The sequence below is a fragment of the Panicum virgatum genome, chromosome 7N, assembly GCF_016808335.1.
Source record: "Panicum virgatum strain AP13 chromosome 7N, P.virgatum_v5, whole genome shotgun sequence".
Classification (NCBI taxonomy): Eukaryota; Viridiplantae; Streptophyta; class Magnoliopsida; order Poales; family Poaceae; genus Panicum; species Panicum virgatum.
In genome coordinates this window covers 3,113,768-3,134,933 of record NC_053151.1, presented here as the reverse complement: position 1 = coordinate 3,134,933, position 21,166 = coordinate 3,113,768, and the positions used below count along the sequence as shown (strand labels likewise).

Sequence of the window (21,166 nt, the reverse complement as noted above, 5' to 3'; positions counted from 1 at the left end):
TTATGCTTAGCAAGAATCGATCTGGGTAAGCAGTTTTGTCTACCTCATGCCTCCGATAAGTTTTATCCTTGAGCCCGCTTTGTTTATATGTTGTAACACGATCGGAATCGGCATTCTGGCTGATATCCTAGAGTGCTGATCTTCGCGATCGGCACATCGCGCCATGTTTGTTCGAAACGCGTTGTCTAGCCGTTTGTTACAATCCACGATTTGCGCTGCAACATGTGCATGTGACCTGCCGATAGGATAGCGTGTGTCGAACACCCTGCCCGATATGTCTTAGATTAGGTCTGTTCGTGTGGATGGATTTCCTTGGAGATCCAAGGTTATGTTTACATTTGTACGTAGCAAGAACCAATCTAGATGGATAGATTTACTTATATCATGTTCTGGAGCAGGTTTATATTCCTCTGTAGGATGCGTTTTGTGTTTTATCTCCTTTCTTTATTGAACGCATCTACAATCGGCAGATGTGCCGATATGCCTGTGAATGTTCCCCGATCGGCTGATTTTGTTGATGCAAGATTCTGGGGTTGACGAATGCCGATCCAAGGGATCTGGCAGGAATTTGATGTTTACTCTCGTGTGATACAGGGAAAGCAGGAGATGGAAATCGCATCACTCACCCCTTCCTGGCTGCAGGTCAAGCCAGGTGGCACGCCCCGAATCATCACCGAGGCCAGTTACGAGCCGCACGAGGAGAGACGAGGGTAACAGCAGCGCGATCTCCCGGCTCATCGCTGTGTTGACTGTCGGATCCATGTCCGTCAGTTTCCTGCGGCAACACATCCTGTAGGAGATACTTTTTGTCCAGCTCTTTTGCCGAAGGCTCGCCCACAAAAGTAGAGCCCAATTACCAGTCATGCACCGCTGATCGGGCTGCGCGTAACAACCTTTTGATTAATTGTACTCTAAGACTGGAATTACAAGTACCTGAACCCAGGAACGCACCTCCACATGAGACCCCACATCTGGCCTGATCACCATGTGAGTTTCAGGCTACACCCCCGCTGTTGGTGTTTTACCGTCAAGCCAATCGAGAGATACCCCCAAGGTGGTAAGTTGTACGTACGGTGTCGCCGAAATTAGCAACTCGAAGGTGCAAGCAACATAAGGTTTAGACAAGTTCGGACCGCGATGCGTGTAATACCCTACGTCATGTGTGTTAGTTTATATTGCTTAGGTTATGGTTCTACATGAGGTACGAGTTATCCCTAATGTTCGCGTGCCGATCTAGGTACCCCCACCCTCCTTTATACTGCAGGGGCCAGGATTACTAGTCAATTACAAAGCAGGAGTTCTAGTAGGATTACAAGGTATGAGTCCAAGTAGGATTACAGAGGAATCCTAGTATGAATACATCTTCTTCCTTCCATGAGGGTACCTAGGGATATATCCCTGACAAGCCCCGAGCTCGTCATAGCTGAGTATGATAAGATAACAAAAGGTCGTGAGAGCGGGCCGCCGCGTGCCGGCCGGGGGATGGACCGGGAACGGCCCTCGGCAATGGAACGGTACGAGGGGACTGGCTGGGTTGAGTCGACCACTTGTTTAAAGTAAACGTACTCAAAAGTGAACAACATTTGCATGCATCATCTTATGTTGCCATGTTGGTTTGCCTTTAATTTGGTCTGACTTGTTTCCGCCAAATCGTTGTTCTCTCGCTATGTACAAGAAATTCGGGACCAGATCTTACATACAAACATCGAAATATCACCAGTATATCATGCCCATCCACAAACACCAGAAGCCCGCCACATTTGTTATTTGAGGTTATTACAACACGAACAAGTGAACAACTAGAGATACTGAATGGCACCCAAAGATACCTATTCATCTGCTGCATAACCAATGCTGCTACTATGTATATACACGCTGGCACACAACAATCTCCACAAACTATCTTACCGGAGTCCGTTGAAGTTGTAAGGCATCTTTGGGCTATATTTTTCAATTGAATGTTCAGCTTGCCACCTGAATGGCTGAATCTGCAACTCACCAATGGATCTACAACTCAACTGTACAGAGAGCTGCAGTCCTGAAATCAATGGGTGCATCGACAGGTTGATGTGTGGTGAACACTCTCCATTTCTTTGTCCCAGGGTTGTACACCTGAAACTCCAAAGCCAGCCTCTTCTTCAGCTGTCTCCATGGTCCTGAGGCTTCAACAGGAACTTTAGCTGACCTGAGCACGTAAAGTTCCCCATTCATTAATACGAAACCACAAGATTCAGTGTTTGGGATCCTCCTCCTCATGGTAGCCTCTCTTAGCCACCTATTCGTAGCAAAGGGATACCTGAACACAGCAATGTTCAAAGTATCAGTAACATATATGACTACAGATGGTAAACATAGCACAGAATATGAATGGGACTGAAAACTAACAGCGCTACTATGAGCTCAAAGAAAATGGTTGAATTTCTAATTACAGCTCTTCACTCTTCAGCATTCACATCTTGTGATTTCCAAAAACATGAACAGCCACATTACATTAAGAACAGAAATGATGAACAACTTAAAGGACCAAAAGAAAATGATATGCTAGAGCAAACAACCAACCAGTTGCCTGCTCATATGATGCTATCAAATGAAGGTTTTGCTGTCATGTCAGTATGTTCTTGTGAGCTTGTGGAACTGAAACTCGAGTCCACACAGTTCCATGCATACTTCATGTGAATTCCCATGCCGTGTGTAAAACACTAATTCACAAGTTCATTCACCACAGCCACAGGTAATATAAATTTCCCATGAGCCATATAGTTGCGCATTGTTAAAGGGGAAAAACATACGGTGACTCTTTACTATAAACCAGGCAATAAGGATGTAAGTTTGCCATATCAATCCATCTCACCACAGGCATGGTGTATATCAAGAGTAGTTAAAGGCACAAAACTAAATAAGGCCAATGTTAGATAACTCTCACCCTACAAAAGAAGTCGCTCCTATGAAAGAGATAGCATGTATGTATTATGAACAAGGTAAGAAAGATTGCTTTCCTGCAATCTAAAGTTCTCTCATCCGATATATTACAGATCTTTCCCCTTGCAATTGCCCGCTCCTAATACCCTTCAAGCCATTGCCACCTTCAGCACAATAGTCAACACGATGGGAAACACTATGTAACACAACTCATATACAGCATACACCTTCCTATGTTTGTACCACTAATATTATGTGCATATTACTTTGCAAAAAAAAGAACATTCCACAATGCCATCTATTTACTCGAGGGAGTTTTGCAAAAGAATAAAAAAAATAGGTTAACAGTGCATATCTACATGATATTGAGAGCAACTGTCAGGGCAAGACTAAACAAGTCAAATACACAAAGAGAAACAAGTAGACACAGAAAATTAAGCATGCATTCAGAGGAATATGCACGAGCAATCCTGGAATGATATTTACTTTTGCCCCTTTGCCCCTCGTCAACATATTGATGCCAATCCCAACTGAAGATGTCCAAAGTGGATATCATTCAGCATCATGTTTTGATGTCGAAACAATGATTAGTTACCAAAAATAGCTGCTTTTAATTGGCAGCTTTCCTTAAATTACAATCTCATACAAGAACTAAAATAACTTTTTATATTCCAGCCATATAAACAAGAGGTTAATAGCAACTTTAGTTGTCCAGGTAGAATGCTTAGAAAAGCTGCACAGTCTAGCTGATCCAAATCAGGATCAAAATTAGCAGCCTATATGTGGCATTGCCTTTGTCTGGGAGACGTCATAAGGTCTACAATCTTGCCATAATGAAGCACTTTTGCATAAATCAATAATCATCCATGCCTTTTGTAGCACATAGTACTGAACTGCTTAAGACTCACTTTCCCTTGTTTTAGCAAAGAATAATTTCTCCTCGGGTTTACATTTAAAGCAATAGAAACAGTTCAGCTAATATTTAATCAGAACAGCTTCTTGTTGACCACATTTTAATAGAGTAACTAACAACACGATAAAAATCATACTAGTAACTCAGCACACATACAAAGCTTAATCGTAGGCATCTATGTAAAAAATAAAAGTACATAATAGTTAAGTGGCCTAACCAACATGGACCTTTTGCAGTTCCCAGTGGAAGATCCTAGACCAATTCTTGGTATATTCCTCACCAACTATTTAAGTGGCATCTTGAGAACATTATATTGGACTATCATCTAATTCATCAATCAGTCTTTTTTGCAAATTTTAAGTTATTCTGGTCTTTAAGCATGACATATTTTAATCCAAGTTATCTGTACTAATATATAAGGCATTAGTTCATTAGTTGGTTTCTTTTCCAGATCTAATGATAAGCTGACGTTAATGTATACCGGTTGACCCTAGTGAATTAGTGTCAACAACAACAACAACAACAACAACAACAACAACAACAACAACAACAACAACAACATTGCCCTTTGTCCCAAGCAAGTTGGGGTAGGCTAGAGATGAAACCCAAAGAAATAAAGATCACGGTTCAAGCACGTTGATAGCTAGTCTCCAAGCGTTCCTATCCAAAGCTACCTCTTTAGAGATATTCCACTCCTTAAGGTCTCTCTTAACAGACTCATCCCAAGTCAGTTTAGGTCTACCTCTACCCCTCTTTACACTATCGACCCGCATTAAAACCCCACTACACACCGGCGCCTCAGGAGACGTCCGTTGGATATGTCCAAACCATCTCAACCGATGTTGGGTAAGTTTCTTCTCAATTGGTGCCACCCCGACCCTATCCTGAATAACTTCGTTTCGAACTCTATCCCTTCTTGTGTGCCCGCAAAACCACCGCAACATCCGCATCTCTGCTACACTCAGTTGCTGGACATGTCGCTTTTTTGTAGGCCAACATTCAGCACCATATAACATCGCCGGACGAATCGCTGTCCTATAGAACTTACCTTTTAGCTTTTGTGGCACTCCCCTGTCACAGAGGACGGCAGAAGCTTGCCGCGCCACTTCAACCAGCCAGCTGAGATTCTATGCCTAACATCTTCATCAATATCGCCATCCTTTTGTAGCATCGATCCTAAATACCAAAACGTATCCTTCTGGACCACCACTTGCCCATCGAGACTAACGTCTCCATCCTCCTGCCTAGTCGCGCTGAAATCGCATATCATGTACTCGGTCTTGGTCCTACTAAGTCTGAATCCTTTTGACTCTAACGTGCGTCTCCATAGTTCTAACTTCCTATTGACCCCTGCCATACTCTCGTCAACTAGCACCACATCATCAGCAAAGAGCATACACCAAGGGATTTCACCTTGTATGTCCCTTGTGACCTCATCCATCACCAAAGCAAATAAATAGGGGCTCAATGCTGACCCCTGATGTAGACCTATGTTAATAGGAAAGTCAGTGGTGTCGCCATCACATGTCCGGACAAACGTCATCGCATCTTTATACATATCCGTGATAAGGGTAATGTACTTTGTTGGAACTTTGTGCTTCTCCAAGGCCCACCACATGACATTTCTCGGTACTTTGTCATACGCCTTCTCGAGGTCAATAAAGACCATGCGCAAATCCTTCTTCTTCTCCCTATATCTCTCCATCAATTGTCGTATTAAGAAAATCGCCTCCATGGTCGACCTTTTAGGCATGAACCCAAACTGGTTTTGGGTCACACTTGTCACTTTTCTTAGGCGATGCTCGATAACCTTCTCCCAGAGCTTCATCGTATGGCTCATCAGCTTAATCCCACGATAGTTAGTACAACTTTGAACATCTCCCTTATTTTTGAAGATCGGTACTAATATACTTCTCCTCCATTCTTCAGGCATCTTGTTTGACCGAAAAATAAGGTTTAAAAGCTTAGTTAACCATACTATCGCTCTAGCACCTACGCATCTCCACACCTCAATGGGGATACCATCAGGGCCCATCGCTTTACCCCCTTTCATCTACTTCAAAGCCTACTCGATCTCTGCCTCCTGAATTCTCCTCACAAAGCGTCTATTGGTAGCGTCAAAAGAGTCATCCAACTCAATGGTAGGACCCTCATTCTCCCCATTAAATAACTTGTCGATGTACTCTCTCCATTTGTCCTTGATCTCCTCATCCTTCACTAGAAGTCGATCCTATAAATGTCCTTCTCCCCTTCCTTCGTGCCTAGCCGCAGATACAGGTCATCATACGCCTTACCCTTTGCTACACTCACAGCTCGCTTTGCAACCCTCTTCTCTAATTTATAACCCTCGATGTTTGCTGCACTCTTATCAAGGTGAAGACGCTTGAAACACTCCTTCTCCTTAATGGCCCTCTGCACCTCGTCACTCCACCACCAGGTGTCTTTTCCTTCCTGTTTGCCTCCCCTACTCACGCCAAACACCTCTGAGGCCACCTTCCGAACACATATTGCCATCTTTAGCCACATGTCGTCTGCATCTTCCCCTTCTTCCTAGGGCCCCTCACCTAGCATCCTCTCCTTAAACGTTTGCGTCGCTTCCCCTCTAAGCTTCCACCACTTCATTCTCGCAATTTTGGCACGTTCGTCCCATTGGACATGTACCCGAAAACGAAAGTCCGCCACCACAAGCTTGTGTTGAGGGATAACACACTCCCCAGGTATCACCTTACAATCTACGCAATCACGTCTATCCTCCCTCCTCGCAAGGATAAAGTCGATCTGACTCGAGTGTTGTCCACTACAAAAGATCACTAGATGAGACTCCCTCTTTCTAAAGAACGTATTTGCTATCAACAAGTCGTAGGCCAATGCGAAGTTCAAAACATCCTCTCCCTCTTGATTCCTGCTGCCATACCCGAACCCCCCATGCACTCGCTCGAACCCTACATTAGCTGCACCTACATGGCCATTGAGGTCTCCTCCTATGAAGAGTTTCTCGCTGGTAGGCATAGTACTAACCATGCTATCCAGATCTTCCCAAAACTGCCTCTTGATGCTCTCATTTAGACCTACCTAAGGGGCACATGCACTTATAACATTCAGAACTGAATCTCCAACTACCAGCCAGACTAGGATAATCCGATCACCTTGCCTCTTAACATCCATGACTCCATCCTTAAACCTCCTGTCGAACAAGATGCCTACACCATTCATACCCGAGGTTATCCCCGTGTACCAAAGCTTGAAGCCAGTACCCTCCACCTCCTTCACCTTCTGGCCCTTCCATTTAGTCTTCTGAACGCATAAAATATTTACACGCCTCCTAATTGTTGCATCGACTATCTCTCGTAACTTGTCCGTTAGGGACCCTACGTTCCAACTACCTAGGCAAATCCTAGTTGGCTCAGCTAGCTTCCTTACCCTTCGCACCTGTCGAGGGAAGTGCGAAGACCCTTGCTCATTTTTCACTACACCCGGGCGTAGGTGTAGCGCGCCACTAAGGTTGCGACGACCTGACCCTTGCTCATTTTTCATCACACCCAGGTCACGATGCGACGCGCCATTGGAGGGATGGCGACCCGGCCCTTCCCCATTTAACACCACACCCGGGTTCCGATGTAGCGCTTCGCTAAGAGGGTTACACCCCCAACGAGTTTCTTATGAGTTTCATGTCCATTAGAGTGGCTGCTTTTTTACGTTGGTTCGCCAAACCTAACACAACTCTCCTCCTTTACCCGGGCTTGGGACCGGCTATGTTGAGACGACTCAAGAAAGTCTTCCAGTCAACACAGACGGAGTTAGTGAATTACTGTATATAGGTCAATTCAATCCATCCGATTCACAATATGTCTATATCTAATCATATATTATGAATCCTGCCTTCCCCAACAATCCATGATATTAATGTGTCACAAGTAAAGATATAGAAAGACAACTGATTTACATCAACATTTCTCTAATCATTTTCATGGAAGTGGCTATCCTTGACAGCAACAAACTCAATCCAGACTTCATTCATCAACATGCCTTCTTTGCTCTCTACCTAACCCAAACTGACATATCAAAATTAAACAAACTAAAACCAATAATATCTTTTGAATATGACCTCAGAAACCAAGGGGTATTTTCTCCACAAGAGACCCACTTAACAATCACATAAGCAGTATGATAAACATGTAAATCTCGATGTGCCTTATGGCTAGCGAAGCGACCACAGTATTACTCCTCTTAAGCAAACTTTATCCATTTATAACATGTTGTGTTTAGTGAACATGCACCTGATTGTCACACAAATGATACACTGTTTATTCCTTGCACTTAGCTTAACCTATATCAGCAACGCACCCAAAAAGGGAAAAACAACTGAACAGACAAGTTGTTCTCTAAAGTATAAAGGAGGATCAATGAATACAGGTCAAGGATGAGATGATTGTTGATTCAGTGGCACCCAAAAATTACATTAAGGGACATCGCTGCTTTGTCACCCTGCAAAAATTCAAACTTAAAACTCAACTCATACGTGGAGAAACAAAAAAGGAAAATTTCATTAGGGTTAAAGTTGAAGTATTGGACCAATTGAAATAGTTTCGGAGGGTTTGCTTCCCATGTTGAGAGGATAAATGTAGTTCATACGTGAGACAAGATTGAACAACACATCTGGGGGTAGTAAAATGGAATTCTTCCTTTACATTTCATAGACAAAAAAGGGCTTCATGACACACTACTACGTAAATTAGTGAATCATGATGCCATTTCCAGTTTATTGGTTAGGCTGGCACTTGACAAAGTAAATAACAGAACTATTTTGAATTTAGATGTATGATTCTTTAAGTTCACTATCCACTAGGGTTGTTATTCTCTCCAATCAAATGAACTGAAATGGTGCACGAATAGTTGTTACTAGCAACTGTAAGCCACCAATTCACTATTACTAGCAAATAAAAAGAATAGTTGTTATGACGCATGATGTGAATGAAATTTTTATAAAGATAATTTATAAATCCAATGTCGCATGATGCTACCAGCTTACCACTGAAGTGAAAAGAAAAATAAGGCAAAAAATTATTAGGTTGAAGTGAAAAGAAAAAAAATTAAAAGAAATCCGTCACAATAAAATGGGTGCGCTTGGTGCGGCTCTCTCGAACTGTGAAGCCTGCCCAGCGGTTTATTATTCTTATTATAAATGGGAAGCAGTTTTCTTCACAACTCAATTTATAGAAATTACTACTATTAATTACTAAATAGATAAAAGGTACAAGCAGCATTCAGGGGATCAGGACTTTGATGACAATGACAGAAAGAACAGTTCTTACTGACCCTTGCATCTCATGCATGAGCCCTGGCAATTCTAGGTAGATGTAGCATTCAGGAATTCAATTACAGTAATTAGAAGATCAATGCGGCCAGAAAACTTGCAATAAGTGACAGAAGTATACTATTTCTCTGGGACCAGTTCACTGCCCGTGCCCATTCGTTGCATCAAACATGTCGGTCAATAATGGCTTGTTGGCACCAAACTCAATAGCACCCTCTTTTTTTTTTTCTGTCGGTGCAGCATTTCATTACAGTTTATTCGCTACAGGTTTCGAGCACCACTACAGTGCATCCTCAACTGTGAATCGGCAGCCGTTGCCAGCAACAGATTTTTGCATACTGCATTGAAGATTAGGTGGGAGAGAGACGGAGACACAGAGGAATTGGGCGAGTGTGACATCCCAGTGTCAAAATAAACTAACTAACCATATGTGTTTCACATGATGAAAAGTTTGCCAAGAGACTTGTAAACATCACACTCATGACACACTAAAACAAAGTCCAATTGGTACCTAAGTGCGAATATGAAAAACAACACATGAAATGATATACCTTTCAAATGTTGCTTTTGAAAAATTTGAATTAGTTTGCAAACCGTGACTCAATTGAACATGGGCCTGAAACAAAAGATGTGAGTTGTTGAATTTGGAACAACTTTCATATTCAAAGAATTTTGAGTTACAATATAAAAAATTACGAAAACTCCATTTTTGCGTTTCAGCCCCTCGGTTCTATCCTATTCTAGCCGTGGGTCGCTCCCTCCCCTTCTCTCTCTGTTTCTCTCCCCGCGCGAGGACCCGACCGGCTCGGCTCGCCAGTGCCACTTGGCGAGCGATGCCTGAGGACCGCAAGGCGCCAAGGCCCGCGCCCGACAGCACCGCGACCCTGCCGCGCCCAAAGATCGCCGAATCGCCCCCGTATCCCCTCCCCCGAGCTCGCTCACACCACGCGACCGAGCATCCCGGCACAGAGGGGCACTGTGCGGGTCATCGTCAGGAACAGTGAAGCGCAAGCGGCACAGAGGGGCACTATGTGGCTTAGCGGAGCGCAGGCGGCACATAGCGGCACAGCGCGCCACTGTACCACGTCTCTGAGTCCCGCGTCATGCGGACGGTCTTCGTGAGGCATGCGAGCAAGCTGCTTGTTCCTTCCGTGTCTTATTGTTGTCAGGTTTCATCCTGTTATAAGTTGTGTGATTATCTACTTTGCCTTCATACTATTTTCCAGATTGAAAATTTCATCACCTTGTAGGAGAAAACAGTGGGAAAAAGGTGTTGTTGAAGGATTGAAGCAGCACACACCCAGTTTTTCTTTGCAACCCAACACGTACGGATGTTTCACTAACCACACTTTTTTTCTCCTTCTATATCATCCCTTCTCGCAACGGTTCCTCCTATATCATCCTCCTAAACCCCATTACCCACATATAAAATCATTTCCATTCTAACTACCATACCTTCCTTCTAACCTTTTTTCCTTTCAACTTTGTGTTTTATTTCAACTCTGTGGTGGCAGCAAAAGTCAGAGCCACCACAGAGGCACAGTGGCAGAGGAAAATATTTTTACTGCTGCTCCATCTATCTTCTTAGGTGTCAGGTGGAACAGGAGCGGGGGATCTGGTGTTCCCTGACCTGTAGTGCAACTTGCTGAGGCAACGGTCAGAGAATCCCAGCATATGTATATTAACTATGCGCCCAGTGCACCTAGATGCTTGAGCTGTAGGAGGCGAGGAATAGCATTGTTCCGGGGCATGCACCCAAATTGCGCCAACAGCTTGGTATATATAATATAGCTCCACCTATTTCTAGTAGGAGAGTATCAAAGAAAAAGTATGTGGCTTTGGGTCTGGGATAGCACATATTTGTTTCTTGATTGCTTATATGATGAGTGGATGCAGGGTTCCGTTTACTCCGGTAAAAAAAGGAGATTAATACAGTTTTGCTAAAAATTAAACAAATAGATTGGTTAATATTTTTTTTTGTGCAAACATGGGAATTAGTCTTAATCGGAGAGAAATAACTAATAGGTTAGCAGAAACACAAAGAGAGAAAAAAAATCAATTTAATTGTACTAGTAAACGAGTGGAGAAACGAGTGTAGAGATGGAATGTGGCTTGTTGAGACTATCCGCAGCGTTCATCTCTTCCTCTCCCCCACCACTACTGCAGGGGCCCTGGCCCGGCCCGGATCGGAGCTCGCCGCTTTCCCCTAACCGGCTGTCGCGGCCGGCACGCCGCGCAGCAGCAGCGTGCACCGATGGTCTCAGTCGTGACGCCGATATATGATTCAGATCAGGTCGCCTCCTCTGACCTACCTCACTGGCCGCCTTCTTTGCCCGCAGGCCTGCTGTGTGCCTCCGATCCTGTTGTTGCTGGAGGTACGGTGGTGCTCCAGCTGAGGGGCGACATGACAACTCCATGCATGCATGGTGATGGCATGGTATTGGTGCGCGAGTACTGCACTTGAACAGGCAGCAGTACTATATTGGTGTGTCTGATTTAATTTGCATGGATCTACCAAATTCTGCACTTGCATTAAAAAACTGAACCGGATATGACGGCCTGTCATATTTTATTAAAAGAAAGCAATCGGCTTTGCTTCCTGATCGAACCGCGGCTCCTTGTTACAATACATATCCGCTCTATGAACGACGAGTCGACATGTATGCTGCCCTTTAAAAATTGGAAGTTCTGAAACCGCGAAGCTCGTGAGAACGACAAAAAAGAACACATTGGGAAAAAATATCAATTCGTTTGGAGGTTTCAACAAGATGAGCGGGGTCAAAAAGAGATCGATCTTGAGTGAGAGAATGTGTGCCGAGATCGATCGAGCTCCTTTTGATCCAGACTCCCACATCTTGGCCACCAACTTGGCCGACTGAATGTTCATGGTCATGGTGGAGAATGAATGCATGCAACCATGGATATATAGTAGCCAGCCTTTCTTTCTTTAACCAAAAAAAGGGAAAACACAGTGAAGGAACGCACTGCGGGTACACCGCAGGGGACGTGGAGAGACAGGCCGCGATCTCGCTGGCTTCCTCGGCGTGCTTTTGGCGGCGGGGGACCGAGCTGCCGCTACGCGCGACAGGACGGGACCGTAGTGACGGAGGGATGGAAAGCCAAGCATTTGATGGGTCAAGCTGATGGATCATAGCAGCGTGCGTGGAGGCAGATTTGATAGGTTCTAGAAGCGTGCGTGGATGCAAACGCATGCAGCTCATTGTACCAGCGGTCCCAAAAGCCGGCAGCAGATTTATTTGACGGGTGATAGCAGGGGCAGCAGCTTAAGCCGCACGCTGCGGTCCAACGACCGGCAGCAGATTTGATGGGTCATAGCAGTGTCCACCAACAGCAGCATTGATGGGTCACAGCAGCGTGCGTGAAGGCTGCTTTGATGGGTCACAGCAGCGCGCGCGAAGGCAAACGCTGCTCATGGTTCCATGCTAGGGATAGTGCCTTTGACTCAGCATCTACTATAAAACCTGCGCTGTCGCTGCATTAGAACACCTCTTTCACTCCGCTCGCTCCTTTGTGCTCTCGCTTGGTGTTCGCTAAATACTACTCATCCGGCCGTCGCCCCCTCGCTCGCTCACTAGTCGCTCGCTCCTCTCCGCTCCAACAGGTTCGTCTTCCTCTCCTCTCTGGTGCCTTTCCCTCTTCTTCAATCTCTCGTGTTCATCGATATAAGGAGCTAATCCCCTCTCTCTCCTGTTTTGGTTTATGCAAAATCTAAATTTTTAATGGTGTTAGCGTCTTTCTCTATGTGCATCTATAATTTGCATATAATCAATTGGGTCGGATCATGTTTTGCAGACCACACGACGCAGTCATGTCTGGAGGTCACGCTGTAGCGAAACTTTATTTCAACTGCGGTCATTGTGGAGTAGCCCTATCTGATGGAGCTTTTACAGTTACAATTTTTTTACTTCGCCAATCATTTTTCTTTTAGCATTCTAGTTCTGTCTTTCTATTGATATCGTTTTCTTTTTTATTTTTATTTTTTATCAGTGCGACAAAATGCTTTCTACGAATGAAAGATGTCAACATCTACTTTGTGAGTCATGCGCACGATATCACGAGAATTACTTCAATCATGATATTTTTCGAGCACGTAATCTCGATTATATCATTTCAACTGGTACGTTTGTTTGCACTTTTGAGGGATGTGCCCGAGATATACCTGCACCACTGTATAGTCAACATCAGAGGATGTGCCCGTACAAAATACTTACGTGTCCAGTATGTAATGATGGATTTGCCTTGATATCACTAAGGACACATTTTCTGAGAGAACATCAGTTCAACCATTACCAGCTTAACTATGGTTATCTCAACACTAGTCATAATATCTCTAATGATAGAAGGTATATTTTTAGCGGTAGAAGGTTGACTTTGTGTTCTTCATTGCAGGCGCAACCCTTTATTTTGTATGGCTTGGTGCATCAGCTGCTACTTCATCTCAAGCGTCTGCTTCTTCATCAGCGCCTGCAAATATGTAACTAATGGTGACTTTGGTCGCAGCTCAGACTCAGTAGGATAGTGGGTCCTACACAAATCCACCGCTACTCAGCGCGAACAACATTAGTACACCTCGGTAGGACCCACTATCCTGCTGAGTCTGAGCTGCGACCAAAGTCACCATCAGTTGCATATTTGCAGGTGCTGATGAAGAAGCAGTCGCTTAAGATGAAGTAGCAGCTGATGCACCAAGCCATACAAAATAAAGGGTTGCGCCTGCAATGAAGAACACAAAGTCTTCATCTCTACCGCTAAAAACACACCCTCTATCATTGGAGATATTATGACCAGTGTTGAGATAACCATAGTTAAGCTGGTAATGGTTGAACTGATGTTCTCTCAGAAGATGTGACCTCAGTGATATCAAGGCAAATCCATCATTACATATTGGACACGTAAGTATTTTGTACGGGCACATCCTCTGATGTTGACTATACAGTGGTGCAGGTATATCTCGGGCACATCCCTCAAAAGTGCAAACAAACGTACCAGTTGAAATGATATAATCGAGATTACGTGCTTGAAAAATATCATGATTGAAGTAATTCTCGTGATATCGTGCGCATGACTCACAAAGTAGACGTTGACATCTTTCATCCGTAAAAAGCATATTATCACACTGATAAAAAATAAAAAGAAAAAAGAAAACGATGTCAATAGAAAGACAGAACTAGAATGCTAAAAGAAAAATGATTGACGAAATAAAAAGAAATTGTAGCTGTAAAAGCCCCATCAGATAGGGCTACTCCACAATGATCGCAGTTGAAATAAAATTTCGCTACAGCATGACCTCCAGACATGACTGCGTGGTGTGGTCTGCAAAACATGATCGGACCCAATTGATTATATACCAATTATAGATGCACATAGAGAAAGACGCTAACACTATTAAAAATTTAGATTTTGCATAAACCAAAACAGGAGAGAGAGAGGGGATTAGCTCCTTACATCGATGAACATGAGGGATTGAAGAAGAGGGAAATGCACCAGAGAGGAGAGGAAGACGAACCAGTTGGAGCGAAGAGGAGCGAGCCACTAGTGAGCGAGCTAAGGGCGACAGCCGGGTGAGTAGTTGGTGAGCGAGCGAGGGGGCGACGGCCGGATGAGTAGTATTTAGCGAACACCAAGCGAGAGCATAAAGGAGCGAGCGGAGTGAAATAGGTGTTCTAATGCAGCGACAGCGTAGGTTTTATAGCAGATGCTGAGTCAAAGGCATTGTCCTTAGCATGGAACCGTGAGCAGTGTTTGCCTTCACGCGCGCTGCTGTGACCCATCAAAGCAGCCTTCACGCATGCTGCTATGACCCATCAAAACTGCTGTCGGTGGACGCTGCTATGAGCCATCAAATCTGCTGCCGGTCGTTGGACCGCAGCGCGCGGCTTAAGCTGCTGCCGCTGCTATAACCCTTCAAATAAATCTGCTGCCGGCTTTTGGGACCGCTGGTACAATGAGTTGCATGCGTTTGCCTCGCACGCTGCTAGGACCTATCAAATCTGCCTCCACGCACGCTACTAGGACCTATCAAATCTGCCTCCACGCATTCTGCTATGATCCATCAGCTGGACCCATCAAATGCATGGCTTTCCATCCCTCCGTCACTGCTGTCCCGTCTTGTCGCGCGTAGCAGCAGCTCGGTCCCCCGCCGCCAAAAGCTCGCCGAGGAAGCCAGCGAGATCGCGGCCTGTCTCTCCACGTCCCGAGCGATGTACCCGCAGTGCGGTCCTTCACTATGTTTTCCCTTTTTTTGGTTAAAGAAAGAAAGGTTGGCTACTATATATCCATGGATGCATGCATTCATTCTCCACCATGACCATGAACATTCAGTAGGCCAAATTGGTGGCCAAGATATGGGGGTCTGGATCAAAAGGAGCTCGATCGATCTCGGCACACATTCTCTCACTCAAGATCGATCTCCTTTTGACCCCGCTCATCTTGTTGAAACCTCCAAACGAATTGATATTTTTTTCCCAATATGTTCTTTTTTATCGTTTTCATGAGCCTCGCGCTTTCAGAACTTCCAATTTTTAAAGGGCAGCATACATGTCGACTCGTCGTTCATAGAGCGGACATGTATTGTAACAAGGAGCCGGGGTTCGATCAGGAAGCAAAGCCGATTGCTTTCTTTTAATTAAATATGACAGGCCGTCATATCCGGTTCAATTTTTTAATGCAAGTGCAGAATTTGGTAGATCCGTGCAAATTAAATCAGGCACGCCAATATAGTACTGCTGCTTGTTCAAGCACAGCACTCGCGCAGCAACACCATGCCATCACCATGAATGCATGGAGTTGTCATGTCGCCCCTCTGCTGGAGCACCACCGTACCTCCAGCAACAACAGGATCGGAGGCACACAGCAGGCCTGCGGGCAAAGAAGGCGGCCAGTGAGGTAGGTCAGAGGAGGCGACCTGATCTGAATCATACATCGGCGTCGCGACCGAGACCATCGGTGCGCTCTGCTGCTGCGCGACGTGCCGGCCGCGACCGCCGGTTAGCGGAAAGCAGCGGCAGCGCCTCATGGGCACGAGCTCCGTCTCCCCCGCCGCTTTCTGCCACGTCCCCGCCCGATTCGGGCCGGGCCCGGGGCCCTGCAGTAGTGGTGGGGGAGAGGAAGAGATGAACGCTGCGGATAGTCTCAATAAGCCACATTCCATCCCTACACTCATTTCTTCACTCGTTTACTAGTACAATTAAATTGGATTTTTTTTCTCTCTTTGTGTTTCTGCTAAACTATTAGTTGTTTGTCTCCTATTTAAAAATAACATATTCATACATTAGGTGGCAACATAATATTTTTCATCCGATTAAGAGTAATTCCCATATTTGGACACAAAAAATTATTAACCAATCTATTAGTTCAATTTTTAGCAAAACTGTATTAATCTCCTTTTTTTTTCCGGAGTAAACGCCACTCTGAATCCACTCATCATATAAGCAATCAAGAAATAAATATGTGCTATCCCAGACTCAAAGCCACATACTTTTTCTTTGATACTCTCCCACTAGAAATAGGTGGAGCTATATTATATACCAAGCTGTTGGCGCAATTTGTGTGCATGCCCCGGAGCAATGCTATTCCTCGCCTCCTGCAGCTCAAGCATCTTTGTGCACCGGCGCATAGATAATACACATATGCTGGGATTCTCTGACTGTTGCCTCACCAGGTTGCACTCCAGGTCAGGGAACACCCGATCCCCCGGTCCCGTTCCACCTGACACCTAAGAAGATAGATGGAGCAGCAGTAAAAATATTTTCCTCTGCCACTGTGCCTCTGTGGTGGCTCTGACTTTTGCTACCACCACAGAGTTGAAATAAAACACAGAGTTGAAAGGAAAAAAGGTTAGAATGAAGGTATGGTAGTTAGAATGGAAATGATTTTATATGTGGGTAATGGGGTTTAGGAGGATGATATAGGAGGAGCCGTTGCGAGAAGGGATGATATAGGAGAAAAAAAGTGTGTTTAGTGAAGCATCCATACGTGTTGGGTTGCAAACAAAAACTGGGTGTGTGCTGCTTCAATCCTTCAACAACACCTTTTTCCCACTATTTTCTCCCACAAGGTGATGAAATTTTCAATCTGGAAAATAGTATGAAGGCAAAGTAGATAAGCACACAACTTATAACAGGATGAAACCTGGCAACAATAAGATACGAAAGGAACAAGCAGCTTGCTTGCACGCCTCACTCAGACCGTCCGCATGACGCGGGACTCAGAGACGTGGTACAGTGGCACGTTGTGCGGCTCTGTGCCGCCTGCGCCCCGCTAAGCTGCACAGTGCCCCTCTGTGCCGCCTGCGCTTCACTGTTCCTGACAATGACCCGTACAGTGCCCGTCTGTGCCGCCTGCGCTCCGCTAAGCCGCACAGTACCCCTCTGTGCCGCCTGCGCTTCGCTGTGTCGTCTGCTTTCTGTTGTGCGCCGCCTGCTTTCGCGCAGCCTTTTCTGCGTGGTGGATTGGTCGGGCGGCGAATGCGGTGAGAGGTTCGGCTGGAAGTGGAGCACCGGGATGCTCGGTCGCGTGGCATGAACGAGCTCGGGGGAGGGGATACAGGGGCGATTAGGCGATCTTTGGGCGCGGCAGGGTCGTGGTGCTATCGAGCGCGGGCCTTGGCGCCTTGCGGTCCTCATGCATCGCTCGCCAAGTGGTGCCGGCAAGCTGAGCCGGTCGGGTCCTCGCGCGGGGAGAGAAACAGAGAGAGAAGGGGAGGGAGGGACCCACAGCTAGAATAGGATAGAACCGAGGGGCTGAAACGCAAAAATGGGGTTTTCGTAATTTTTTATATTGAAACTCAAAATTCTTTGAATATGAAAGTTGTTCCAAATTCAACAACTCACATCTTTTGTTTCAGGCCAATGTTCAATTGAGTCACGGTTTGCAAACTAATTCAAATTTTTCAAAAGCAACATTTGAAAGGTATATCATTTCATGTGTTGTTTTTCATATTCCCACTTAGGTACCAATTGGACTTTGTTTTAGTGTGTCATGGGTGTGATGTTTACAAGTCTCTTGGCAAACTTTTCATCATGTGAAATACATATGGTTAGTTAGTTTATTTTGACACTGGGATGTCACACTCGCCCAATTCCTCTGTGTCTCCGTCTCTCTCCCACCTAATCTTCAATGCAGTATGCAAAAAACTGTTGCTGGCAATGCAGGGGACCAATAGTTTTTTTTGGGGGGGGGGGTGAGTTTAGGGTCAGCAAGATCCAAGGGACAGTAGCACAAATGGCCTAAAGAGTAAAGTGCAACCAATAATTAGGGTTATTACATACCATGGATACTATTGCCGCCCATCTCGGTTTCCTTTTCATCTGAAGTGAAGACAAAGTTCATTATTCTCGGATCACCTCCACTTCCTCAAGTTGGGAAACAAAGATGCAGTGCATAAATAACACAAATACCTCCAAACTGCCAGGCGCATTTAACGCGTAAAAACCACACACTAAAAAATAAGACATGCTGCTTCTCCAAATTTTGCAACCTACCTAATGCAAGTATCTGATGACTATTGAACCGGCCAAGCAGCAAGCAGAAAAGGCATCTGGATTCATGGTCAATGCAGACAGAATGGAGCATCCAACATACATTCATACAATACTTGTTGAAAATCCAAACTGCCAGGCGCATTTAATGCTTAAAAACCACAAACTAAAAAATGAAATGTGCTGCTTCTCTAAATTTTGCAACCTACCTAATGCAAGTATCTGATGACTATTGAACCGGCCAAGCAGCAGGCAGAAAAGGCATCTGGATTCATGGTCAATGCAGACAGAGTGGAGCATCCAACATACATTCATACAATACTTGTCGAAAAATAACAACCAACCACAAATCAAGAACCAACTAAAAATGGCTGGCCCAGCACCCATGCAATGGCTAGCACTAGAAAGCGAGCGCTATACCAGCGCAACCATCCAAGCATTGGCACCGTTCAAACAACCATGTGGATGCAAGAAGAGGGAAGTAGAGGTGGAAGGTATGTATTACCACAAAACTTTTTTCGAGCACTCGAGCCTGGGGCGATGTTTTGCAATTTATGCTTGAGGCAATCGCCCACCTGGTGCGACCCCAATGTGGAGAATGGAAGGTACTGTTTGCAGGCAATGCATTTGACCGTTATACCTTGGAGGAGGTACTCGAGCTCAGTACAGTGACGGTAGGTGCCGATATCAGCACGGTAGCAGGCGCTACAAATGAGACGGTTATGAAACCAAAGCTGCAACAAGGATAGGTTAGCAGGAACAGAGAAACCAAAATCAAATCAAGCTGCATCCAAATTAATTCAGTCAGAGCTCAGCTCACCGAGAAAATGGGAGGCCGGAGAGGAACCTTGCATTCGGAACACTGAAGGAAACTTGTCTTCAGGATGCACTTCCTCCACCGGGCAGGATGAGTGGAATATTTGGCAGACGGGCACTCACGCTGGTGTCCCAGAAACTCGCAGTAAGGAATGTATTTGTTGCAGTCACAATTGAACTTCATCTGAGTAATGATGTTGTTTAGCAAATCGCAGGTGGAGTCAGTATCAGTAGCCAAACAATGGTGGCGGTGGATACAGTCACGACAATAGATTTGACCGCGGATGCACTGGTGGCACTACCAGGAAGCACGAGAAAGGCGGAAATAATAAGAGAAGAAGTTGAGCTAGGAAAAAACAAAACATGGTAAACATCCCACGGACCGTGTATGCTCTGCAGTGGTGAGTTTCAGGCCGGAGGGATCGGTGGCAATTTGTGCAGTCCAGTAGCCCCTGGTTGATCCTGAGGTGAAACACACTCGTCTCCTGCGATTGAATCTATCAAATTAAGCGTCGTGGAGAAACAATAGAGAAGAAGGAGAAGCATCTACGGCCGGGAGGACACGGATCATACAGCACCCATGCCGGATCTGCGATGACGGTTAGGATCCAAGCTCCTCTGGGGATCCGATGAAAGGCCCAAGCTCCTCTGGGGATCCCCGTGGGAACGGAGCACGTCGTGTGATTAGGAGAACTGGAGGAAACGAGCGCGGGGGCGGGGGCGCACTCACCGGAGATGAAGACATCGCGGGGCGCCGAGGAGGTGGCGGAGGCTTAGGCGGCGGACATCGAGGAGAATTAGCAGCGCCGCTGCAGTGTGGGAGGTGGCTGCAGCGCGCAAACGGGAAGCCCCGATTTGCTCCCGCCGCACGTCGAGCTCGTCCTGCGCCGCCTCGATCTGCTCCCTCGCGCCGCCCACCACGATCCCCCACAAGAGTTGAGGAGGGAAGGCTAGTGGCGCTGGATCTGCAGAGGCAGCAGCGGAGCTGCGGAAGAAGAAAGACAGAGGAGAAAGGGCGACTGGTGGCACGCCAGGCGGAGGAGGGTGGACGCGCAGTGGCAAGAGAGCTTCGGCTTGAGGACTTGAGGTGTGGCGGCTGGCGGACGAGCACAGGGGGGCAGCAGCCGCCTCTCCTTGTGGCGGCGGACAGGCGGAGGGCAGGCGCCAGACGAGCGCAAGGGTCGCAGCCTGTGGCCTTATCTCTTCCTTGCAGCGGCAGATAGGCGGAGGGCAAATGAGCGCAGGGGCCGCGGCGGCCTCCTCTTCTCCGGTCGGACAAGCACAGGGAGCCACGGGCGCCTCCCCTAGAGGCGGTGGACGGCCGGAAGGGGCGGCGGCAGCGGACGGCCTGGCCACACGCAGAAGGGGTGGCAGCAGATCTGGTCGAGCCCATGTGCTCTCTACGGCACCGTGCCCGTGACCTACGGCCTATCTTTCGGGGTTTCCTTCTCCCTAAATCGCCCCTGTAAAACGTCCTCCACCGTATTATAGAGGGTCCTCTCGTCCTCCATGTGCTCAACATGGTGCCCCTTAAGGGTGTGTTTAGATTGGGAGTGGGTGGAAAGTAGCTAAATAAATAGTGCATTGGTGTTGTCGGTCAAAACCCACCGGCGAGTAGCAACAGGCAACACGAAGAGCCGGGAGGCTGCTGGGGCGCTGGCTGGCACCGGTCCCTCGGTCAATGGCCCAGATCCTGGCACACGC

General features: G+C 46.2%; 2 long non-coding RNA genes across 2 annotated transcripts; both read right to left on the bottom strand.

The window, feature by feature from the left end:
• Window positions 1–13,860: 13,860 nt before the first annotated feature.
• On the bottom strand, window positions 13,861–14,835 carry LOC120682910. The gene is made up of 2 exons (XR_005678641.1): window positions 14,674–14,835; window positions 13,861–14,480 (listed from the first exon to the last, which is right to left on the bottom strand). It is a non-coding gene; the product is annotated as an uncharacterized LOC120682910 (long non-coding RNA).
• Window positions 14,836–19,255: 4,420 nt separating this feature from the next.
• LOC120683935 lies at window positions 19,256–19,737 on the bottom strand. The gene is made up of 2 exons (XR_005678993.1): window positions 19,467–19,737; window positions 19,256–19,380 (listed from the first exon to the last, which is right to left on the bottom strand). It is a non-coding gene; the product is annotated as an uncharacterized LOC120683935 (long non-coding RNA).
• Between the last annotated feature and the right edge of the window lie 1,429 nt (window positions 19,738–21,166).